Genomic DNA, 8,819 nt, shown 5'->3' on the forward strand with positions numbered 1-8,819 from the left:
CCCTGAATTTAGCTAGATAACCATCAAATCATTCTGAACACCTATGAAGTCAAGCTGAGATGCAAGAAAAGAGTTTCTAAAATTCCACAAATAGAAAAGCGACCACTTTTTGCAAGGTGGGAGGTGTGGAGAAGTGAATTTGAGAGGCAGTATATCAGAAGATAAACATCAGGGGGAGGAGCCTCCATAAGACAGCTACCCAAAAGTGATATAGCCCAAGAGCACAAAGGCAGAACTTTTAGAAGTCTGCTCCAGTAAGAGACAGCCCTGCCTAAAAGGTGCTCAGGTGGTGAAGCAGGGCTTCAGTACTAGGCGGGACAGTGTGGCCTTAGGATCCCTGGGGTCATAGAAAGAAGGGGGGTGGTGCCTGAGCTGACAGAGTTCCCAAGCACTGGAGTGGGGAAACTGGCTGTGGTCAGCAAGCCCAGGAGTGGGCTCTCAGCTCAGTTTGCCATAAACCTCAAACCTCGGACTATGGGGCGACCGCTCTCCATGCAAGGACCCCACAAAGGGCAAAAATGTGGCAACCCTCCACATTGCCCCAGGAGGAGCAGTGGGGGTGTGCACACAATCTGGCAACTGCTCTCCATGCAGAAGCCCTGCAAGCAGCAGGCCTACAGCGACCCTCTTCCCTCCGCAGAGAGGATTGGCACCGGTGCACACACTGTAAGAGTCTGCAGAGTTTGGTGCACATGAAAGTGAAGGCTGCTTTTCCCTGAGGGTTTACTGAAAAGAGGGGGCCATGATCTTTCAACTCCAGGGATGGAGTTCGGGCCGTGGCCAATTTTATTTTCATCCTCTGAAGTGGCAGGGAACAAAAGCCACATAGAACAACCTGAAGCAGCTTACACTGAGCCTGGCCCCCTGGCAAGGTGTGATGCAATTCCACCCAGGGAAAGACATCTGAAGATCAACACAGCAGGCCCATCCCCCAGAAGACCAGCTGGAACATCAGGGGAATACCAAGTTTACCAAGCACATGGAACTGCAAAAGTCCAGTGCTAGGGGAAAATAGTATATAGAATTCAAGTTTTTTTTTTCCTATGATTTGTTTATCTTTCAGTTTTAAATGTCCTTTTCTTTTTTTTTTCCTTTTCAACTAGTTTCTTATTTTTTTAAATTTTTAAATCATTTTTTAATTTATTTTCAGCATAACAGTATTCATTGTTTTTGTACCACGCCCAGTGCTAGTTTCTTATTTTATTAACTCTTTGTTCTCAAGTCTATTTTTAATTCCATGTTTACATTTACTTTATAGATATAGTCTCCATTTTGGCTTCCTTTCACTGTATTCAATTTTATTTTTGTATATATAAGTTTTGCTATCTTTATAGTTGTGGGATTTATTATCTTCTAACAAACAGACAAAAATACACCCAGGACCAAGTGAATCGCCCTGTTTTGTCCACCTGGGAGATTGTATTCTCTCCTTCCTGCTTTTTCTTCTTTTTCTTCTCTTTTTTGGTTTCTGACCTTTTCAGATTTGTCTAGTGTGTATTTTGCTTAGGTCGTGGTTGATATTTTTTTTATTTTATTCCCTTATTCATCCATTCTTCTCTGGGCAAAATCACTAGAAGGAGGAATTCACAACAAAGGAAAAAACCAGATGTAATACCCTCTACCACAGATCTAATCGATATGGACATAAGTAAAATGTCAGAGTTGGAATTCAGGATAATGACTATAAAACTACTAGCTGGGCTGAAAAAAGCATAAAATACACTAGAGAACGTCCTAGCAAAGAAATAAAAACTAATCAGGCTGAAATTAGGAATGCTTTAACTGAGATACAGTCTAACATGGTTGCCCTAACAGCTAGGGTAAGTGAGGCAGAAGAGTCAGTGACATGGAGGACAATATGATGGGATGAAAGAAAGCTGAAGAAGAGAAAGGAAAACAACTAATGGGCCATGAGGGGAGGCTTCAAGAAATCACTGATACCATAAAGCAAAACAATATTAGAATTATTGGGGTCCTAGAGGAAGAAGAAAGAGAGAGCAGGACAGAAGGTATATTTGAGCAAATCACAGCTGAGAACCTCCCTAATCTGGGAAAGGAAATAGGCATTCAAGTCCTGGAGGTAGAGAGAAACCCCCCCCCAAATCAGTAAAAATAGATCAACACCCCAACATATAATAGTGAAGCTTGCAAATTTCAGAGATAACAAGAAAATACTGAAAGCAGCTCAAGACAAGAACTCCTTAATGTACAATGGTAGAAACATGAGACTGGCAGTAGACTTATCCACAGACCTGGCAGACCAGAAAGGGCTGGCGTGATATGTTCAGGGTAACAAATGAGAAAAACATGCAGCCAAGAATACATGATCCAGCAAGGATGTCAATCAAAATGGAAGGAAAGATAAAGAGCTTCCAGGACAAACAGAAACCAAAGGAGCTTGTGGCCACTAAATAAGCCCTGGAAGAGATAGTAAAGGGAACTCGTTGAGTGGAAGGAAAGAACAAAAGTAAACATGAGTCCAGGGCTGGATGGCTTCTGAGAGGAATTCTACCATTTAAAGAACTAATACCCATTCTTCTGAAGCTGTTTCAAAAAAATAGAAATGGAAAGAAAAGTTCCAAACTCTTTCTATGAAGCCACCATTACCAGGCAAAGACCCAATCAAAAAGGAGAATTACAGACCAATATCCCTGGTGAACATGGGTGCCAAAATTCTCGCCAAGATACTAGCCCATAAGATCCAAGAGAACATTAAAAGGATTGTTCACCACGATCAAGTGGGATTTATTCCTGGGCTGCAAGGGTGGTTCAACATTCCCAAATAAATCAATGCGATAGATCACGTTAATACAATAAGGAACAAGACCCATGTGATCCTCTCAACTGATGCAGAAAAAACATTTGATAACATATAGCATCCTTTCTTGATTAAAACTCTCCACAGTGTAAGGATAGAGGGAACATAGTTCAATATCGCGAAAGCCATCTGAGAAAAGGCCACAGTGAATATCATTCTCAATGGGGAAAAACTGAGAGCTTTTCCACTAAGGTCAGGAACATGACAGGGATGCCCACTGTCACCACTGTTCTTGAACATATACTGGAAGCCCTAGCTCAGCAATCAGACAACAACAAGAAATAAAAGGCACCCTAATTGGCACAGAAGAAGTCAAACTCTCACTCTTTGCAGATGACATGATACCCCATGTGGAAAACCCAAAAACCTCCACCCCAAAATTGCTAGAACTCATACAGCAATTCAGCAACATGGTGGGATACAAAATCAGTGCACAGAAATCAGTTGCATTTCCATACATCAACAATGAGACAGAAGAAAGAGAAATTAAGGAATCAATCCCATTTACAATTGCACCAAAACCCATAAGATACTTAGGAATAAACCTAAACAAATAGGTATAAGGTCTGTACCCTAAAAACTACAGAAACTTATGAAGGAAATTGAGGAAGACACAAAGAAATGGAAAAATGTTCCATGACCATGAATTGGAAGAATAAATACTGTTAAAAGGTCTATGCTACCCAGAGCAATCTCACATTCAATGAAATCCTTATCAAAATTCCATCAACATTCTTCACAGACCTGGAACAAATAATACTAAAACTTGTTATGGAACCAGAGAAGACTCCAAATAGCCAGGGGAATGTTGAAAAAGAAAACCAGGGGGGCCTTGGTGGCTCAGTGGGTTAACCCTCTGCCTTAGGTTCAGGTCATGATCTCGGGGTCCTGGGATCAAGCCCCACATCGGGCTCTCTGCTCAGCAGGGAGCCTGCTTCCCCCTCTCTCTCTGCCTGCCTCTCTGTCAGCTTGTGATCTCTCTCCCTCTCGGTTAAATAAATAAATAAAATCTTAAAAAAAAAAAAAGAAAAAGGAAAAGGAAACCAAAGCTGGTGTCATCACAGTTCTGGACTTCAAGCCATATTACAAATCTGTTATTCTCAAAACAGTAGGGTACTGGCACAAAAACAGGCACATAGATCAAATAAGTGGAATAGAGACTCCAGAAATGGACCCTCAACTCTATGGTCAACTAATCTTCAACAAAGCAGGAAATAATATCTAATGGAAAAAGGACAGTCTCTTCAATAAATGGTGCTGGGAAAATTAGACCGCCACATGTAGAAGAATTAAACTGGACCATTTTCTTACACCATACACAAAGATAAACTCAAAACGGATGAAAGACCTCACTGTTGGAGAGGAATCCATCATAATCCTAGAAGAGAACACAGGCAACAACATCTGTGACCTAGGCTGCAACAACTTCTTGCTAGACACATCTCCAAAGGCAAGGGAAACAAAAGCAAAAATTAACTCTTGGGACTTCATCCAGATTAAAAACTTCTGCACAGCAAAGGAAACAGTCAACAAAACCAAAAGGCAACCACAGAATGGGAGAAGATATTTGCAAATGACATATTAGATAAAGGGCTAGTATCCAGAATCTATAAAGAACTTATCAAACTCAACACCCCAAAACCAAATAATCCAGTCAAGAAATGGGCAGAAGATATAAGCAGACATTTCTCCAAAGAAGACATACAAATGGTTAACAGACGTGAAAAAAATGTTCCACATCACTAGCCATCAGGGAAATATAAATCAAAACCACAATGAGATACACTTCACAGCAGCCAGAATGGCTAAAATTAACAATTCAGGAAACAACAAACGTTGGTTAGGATGTAGAGAAAGGGGAACCCTCTTACACTGTTGGGGGAAATGCAAGCTGGTACAGCCAGCTTGTTTCTGGAAAACAGTATGGAGTTTCCTCAAGAAGTTAAAAATAGAGCTATCCTATGACCCAGCAATTTCACTACTAAATATTTACCCCAAATATTCAAATGTAGTTATATGAAGGGGCTCCTGGCATCAATGTTCATAACATGTGTGTCCATAATAGCCAAACTGTGAAAGAGCTGAAATGTCCACTGACAGAGGAATGGATAAAGAAGATGTGGTATGTGTATACAATGGAATATTACTCATCCATCAGAAAGGATAAATACTTACCATTTACATAGACATGGATGGATCTGGAGGGTATGAGTGAAATACTCAATCAGAGAAAGACAATTATCATATGGTTTCACTCATATGTGGAGTGTAAGAAATAGCACAGAAGATCATAGGGGAAGGGAGGGAAAACTGAATGGGAAGTCATCAGAGAGGAAGAAAAACACGTGAGACTCTTAACTCTAGGAAACAAACAGGGTTGCTGGAGGGGAGGTGAGTAGGGGATGTGGTAATTGGGTGAGGGGCATTAAAGAGGACACATAATGTGATGAGCACTGTGTTATTCTCAACTGATGAGTTATTGACCCTACATCTGAAACTATTGATGTACTGTATTTTGGCTAATAGAAGTTTAAAAAAAAGAGTCCAGTGGCAAGATATTCTTATTAGGTATGAATGTGCATTTATTAAATTTTAGGATATTCATAAAACTCATGTACCTGTGCCATTTCATAAGGGTATTAAGTCATGACACTAATTGAGATGTTTGATCTTTTGCAAAGGTGGAGCAGGAATGAAATTTTTCAACTGACTTTTCTCTCTTGATTAACTTCCAGCATATTTTTGCAGCATATATTATTTCTTTAAGACATTTTGCCTTTTCTATATTCTTGGTAGCTAAGGCCATGTCTCTCTGTGTACACTAATAGGATAAATGTGTAAAACCACTGTTCAAGTAATTCAGCTACCTTTGCAATGGATGTGGATAAGAAGACATCCTGTGGAAGTAGCTATTGATTACAAAGGTTAACTACAGTAGAGGAGCTAAGCTTCAGTCTGTCAAACGTACTATGCACAGATGTAGCCTGAGCTGAGGCTGAGGAAAAGAGACTCTGGGTTCCAATTGTTGCTCTAATGCAGTCTCTAGGATTAGAGAAAACTAAACTTAGACTGTCATGTGCATGAAAAGATGACTACTGTATTAGAGTGAATTATGTTCAGGTCACTGGAAGAGTCAAGAGTCAAGAAAAAGCATTTACATTCATGGGCAGTTCTCTTCTAAGAAAACCTACTTTAGACTGGGAAACATGGGGCTCTGAAGCAGGTGGAAAAACTCAGTGCTTGATTCAGAAGACAGAACTACATCATTCCCCACCCCCATGAAAGCAAGAGATGAAAGGAAGAAATGTTCATACTTTTTGTTCATTGGTAATAATAATAGTAATGATAATAATAAATAATGCAGCTCCTTTCTATTATCTCCCACATCTATCCCTGCCTCCACTCTTTCTCTGTTTACCAATTGCTTATCCTCCTGCAATTCAGGTCCAACCTTTGTGAAAATAAGTCTGAATTCAAAACCTACTCTATACAAACCTGTGATGGTTGAAACATGTGCAATATACATCTTCCCTTCTATGACTTACTAAACAGGGTTTATCATTTTTAACTTTATTTCCCATCTCCAACAATGGTACTCCGTCCATGGACCATTCAAGGTCAGTACACCTTGAAAAGCAGAAGAATGCTATATAGCACAGGGACCTGCGATGGCTGAATACATACATCTAAGATGTGTGGCTCCCTCTTTTTAACTCTCTTTTCTTAAGATCTTCACACATTTTTAGTCACAGTCACTCATTTGCATTCTTATCTTATTCCTTCTATGAACCTGTAAGTCCCTGAAGGACATAATTCTCTCTTCCTTGTCTCACATATTCCCTACACAGATCCTTAGACTTAGCAGGCTCTTGACAAATCCTAGCTGAATTGAAGAAATGCTTTTTCCTTTCCCAAGCATCTATCCTAGCCATTTCAAAAGCATTTTCTGTGGTGAGCCATTTTTCTAAAGCAGTGATTCTTAAACTTGTTTATGCATCAGAATCATCCGGGAGGGATGTTAAAACAAAGTACTAGGCCATTCCCCCAGCTTATAACTTAGTAGGTCTAAGATGAGGCCTGAAATTTGTATTTCTTAGTTCCTTGGTGAGGCTGATGCTGCTGATTCAGATACCACACTTGGAGAACAAGTGATTTCAAGTAAAAGTCCAACAGACTAATTACTCTATCAAGACATCACTCCTCTCAAGACATCAATAATATTTACACACATCCAGGAAACAAAGATCATACATGAAAGAGATCCAGAGACAGATATTGGAAATAAGACACTAAGTCAGACAGCATAAAAGTAGAGAAGCAGTCATATATACACCCTCAACTTTTCAAGACTGTAACATAAGAACACCCTTTGGCCTAAATGAATCTGAATCTCTGGGAGCTAGGACCAGGAATACTCACTACTCACTAAGGGTGATTCTCAGTCTCATGACTCAGGGACCACACTTTAAAAGTTCCACTGTATGTAATCACAAATAATTACCAAAGTCCTGAGTAAAGTTCATATGTTGTCCTAAGTTACCTTCTTTTCCTAAGTGGATCCTTCTCCTGTATGACCTAAAAAACGACTCGTTTCCTCTGAGTCTCAGTTTCTTCACTTGCCAAGTGCAGCTCCACCATGCAGCATGCACTAGTACTGCTCTAGGTCCTGCTATCAAGTAGCCTTTTTTAATCTTTCCCATAAAAGTAACTACACCAGTGAGAACTTAGTGGTGTTGATTTTTCCATTTTTCCAGGTTTATTGAGATATAATTGGCATATAACATTGTGTAAGTTTAAAGTTTACAACACAGTCATTTGACATATCTCTATATGGTGAAATAATTATTACAATAAGGTTAGTTAACACATTAACACCTCACAACTCACATATTTACTTTTTTTATGGTGAGAACTTTTTTAAAATAAGATTTTATTTATTTATTTATTTATTTATTTATTTGACACACAGGGAGAAAGAGACCACAAGAAGGGGGAGCGGCAGGCAGAGAGAAAGGGAGAAGCAGGCTCTCCGCTGAGCAGGGAGCCTGATGCAGGACTTGATTCCAGGACCCTGGGATCATGACCTGAGCCAAAGGCAGATGCTTAACCAAGAGCCACCCAGGTGCCCCTAATGTGAGAACTTTTAAGATCTACATTCTCAGCAACTTTCAAATATACAATATAGTATTGTTAACTAGAGTCACCATACTGTACATTACATCCTCAAAACTCTTTCAGTTTATAAATGAAAGTTTGTATCCTTTGACCACCTTTTCCCCCCTCATATCGCCTACCCCCAGGCCCTGGCAACCACCAATATGCTCTCTTTCTATGAGTTTGGGGTTTTTTAGATTCCACATATAAGTGAGCTTGTACATTATTAGCCTTTCTCCGCGACTTATTTCACTTAACATAATGCCCTAAGGTTCATCCCTATTGTCACAAATGGCAATATTTTATTTTGCATGTGTGTGTGTGTACACACACACACACACACACATACACATACACACACATATCTCTCACATTTTCTATTAGATATAGATATAGATAGATATAGATATAGATATAGATATAGATATAGAAAAATGTGATATATATCACATTTTCTATATCCGTTCATCTGTCAACAGACACTTAGGTTGTTTTCATGTCTCGGCCATTGTAAATAATGTTATAATAAACAGGAGGATGCAGGAAGCTCCTCGAAGTTGTGATTTATTTCCTCTGGATATATACTCAGGAATGGAATTGCTGGATCTTATGGTAGTTCTACTTTTAATTTGGGGGGAAACCTCCACACTGTTTTCCATAGTAACTGTGTCAATTTACATTCTTATCAATGTGAACAAGGGTTCCCTTTTCTTCACATCCTCCACAAGTCTTGTAATCTCTTGTCATTTTTTTTTATGTTCAGTTAGCTAACATATAGTACACTATTAATTTTTGATGTAGTGTTCAAAATTCATTAATTGTGTATAACAGTGCTCATCACAACTTC

The sequence above is a fragment of the Lontra canadensis genome, unplaced genomic scaffold (assembly GCF_010015895.1).
Source record: "Lontra canadensis isolate GAN:19392208 unplaced genomic scaffold, GSC_riverotter_1.0 scaffold807, whole genome shotgun sequence".
Lineage (NCBI taxonomy): Eukaryota > Metazoa > Chordata > Mammalia > Carnivora > Mustelidae > Lontra > Lontra canadensis.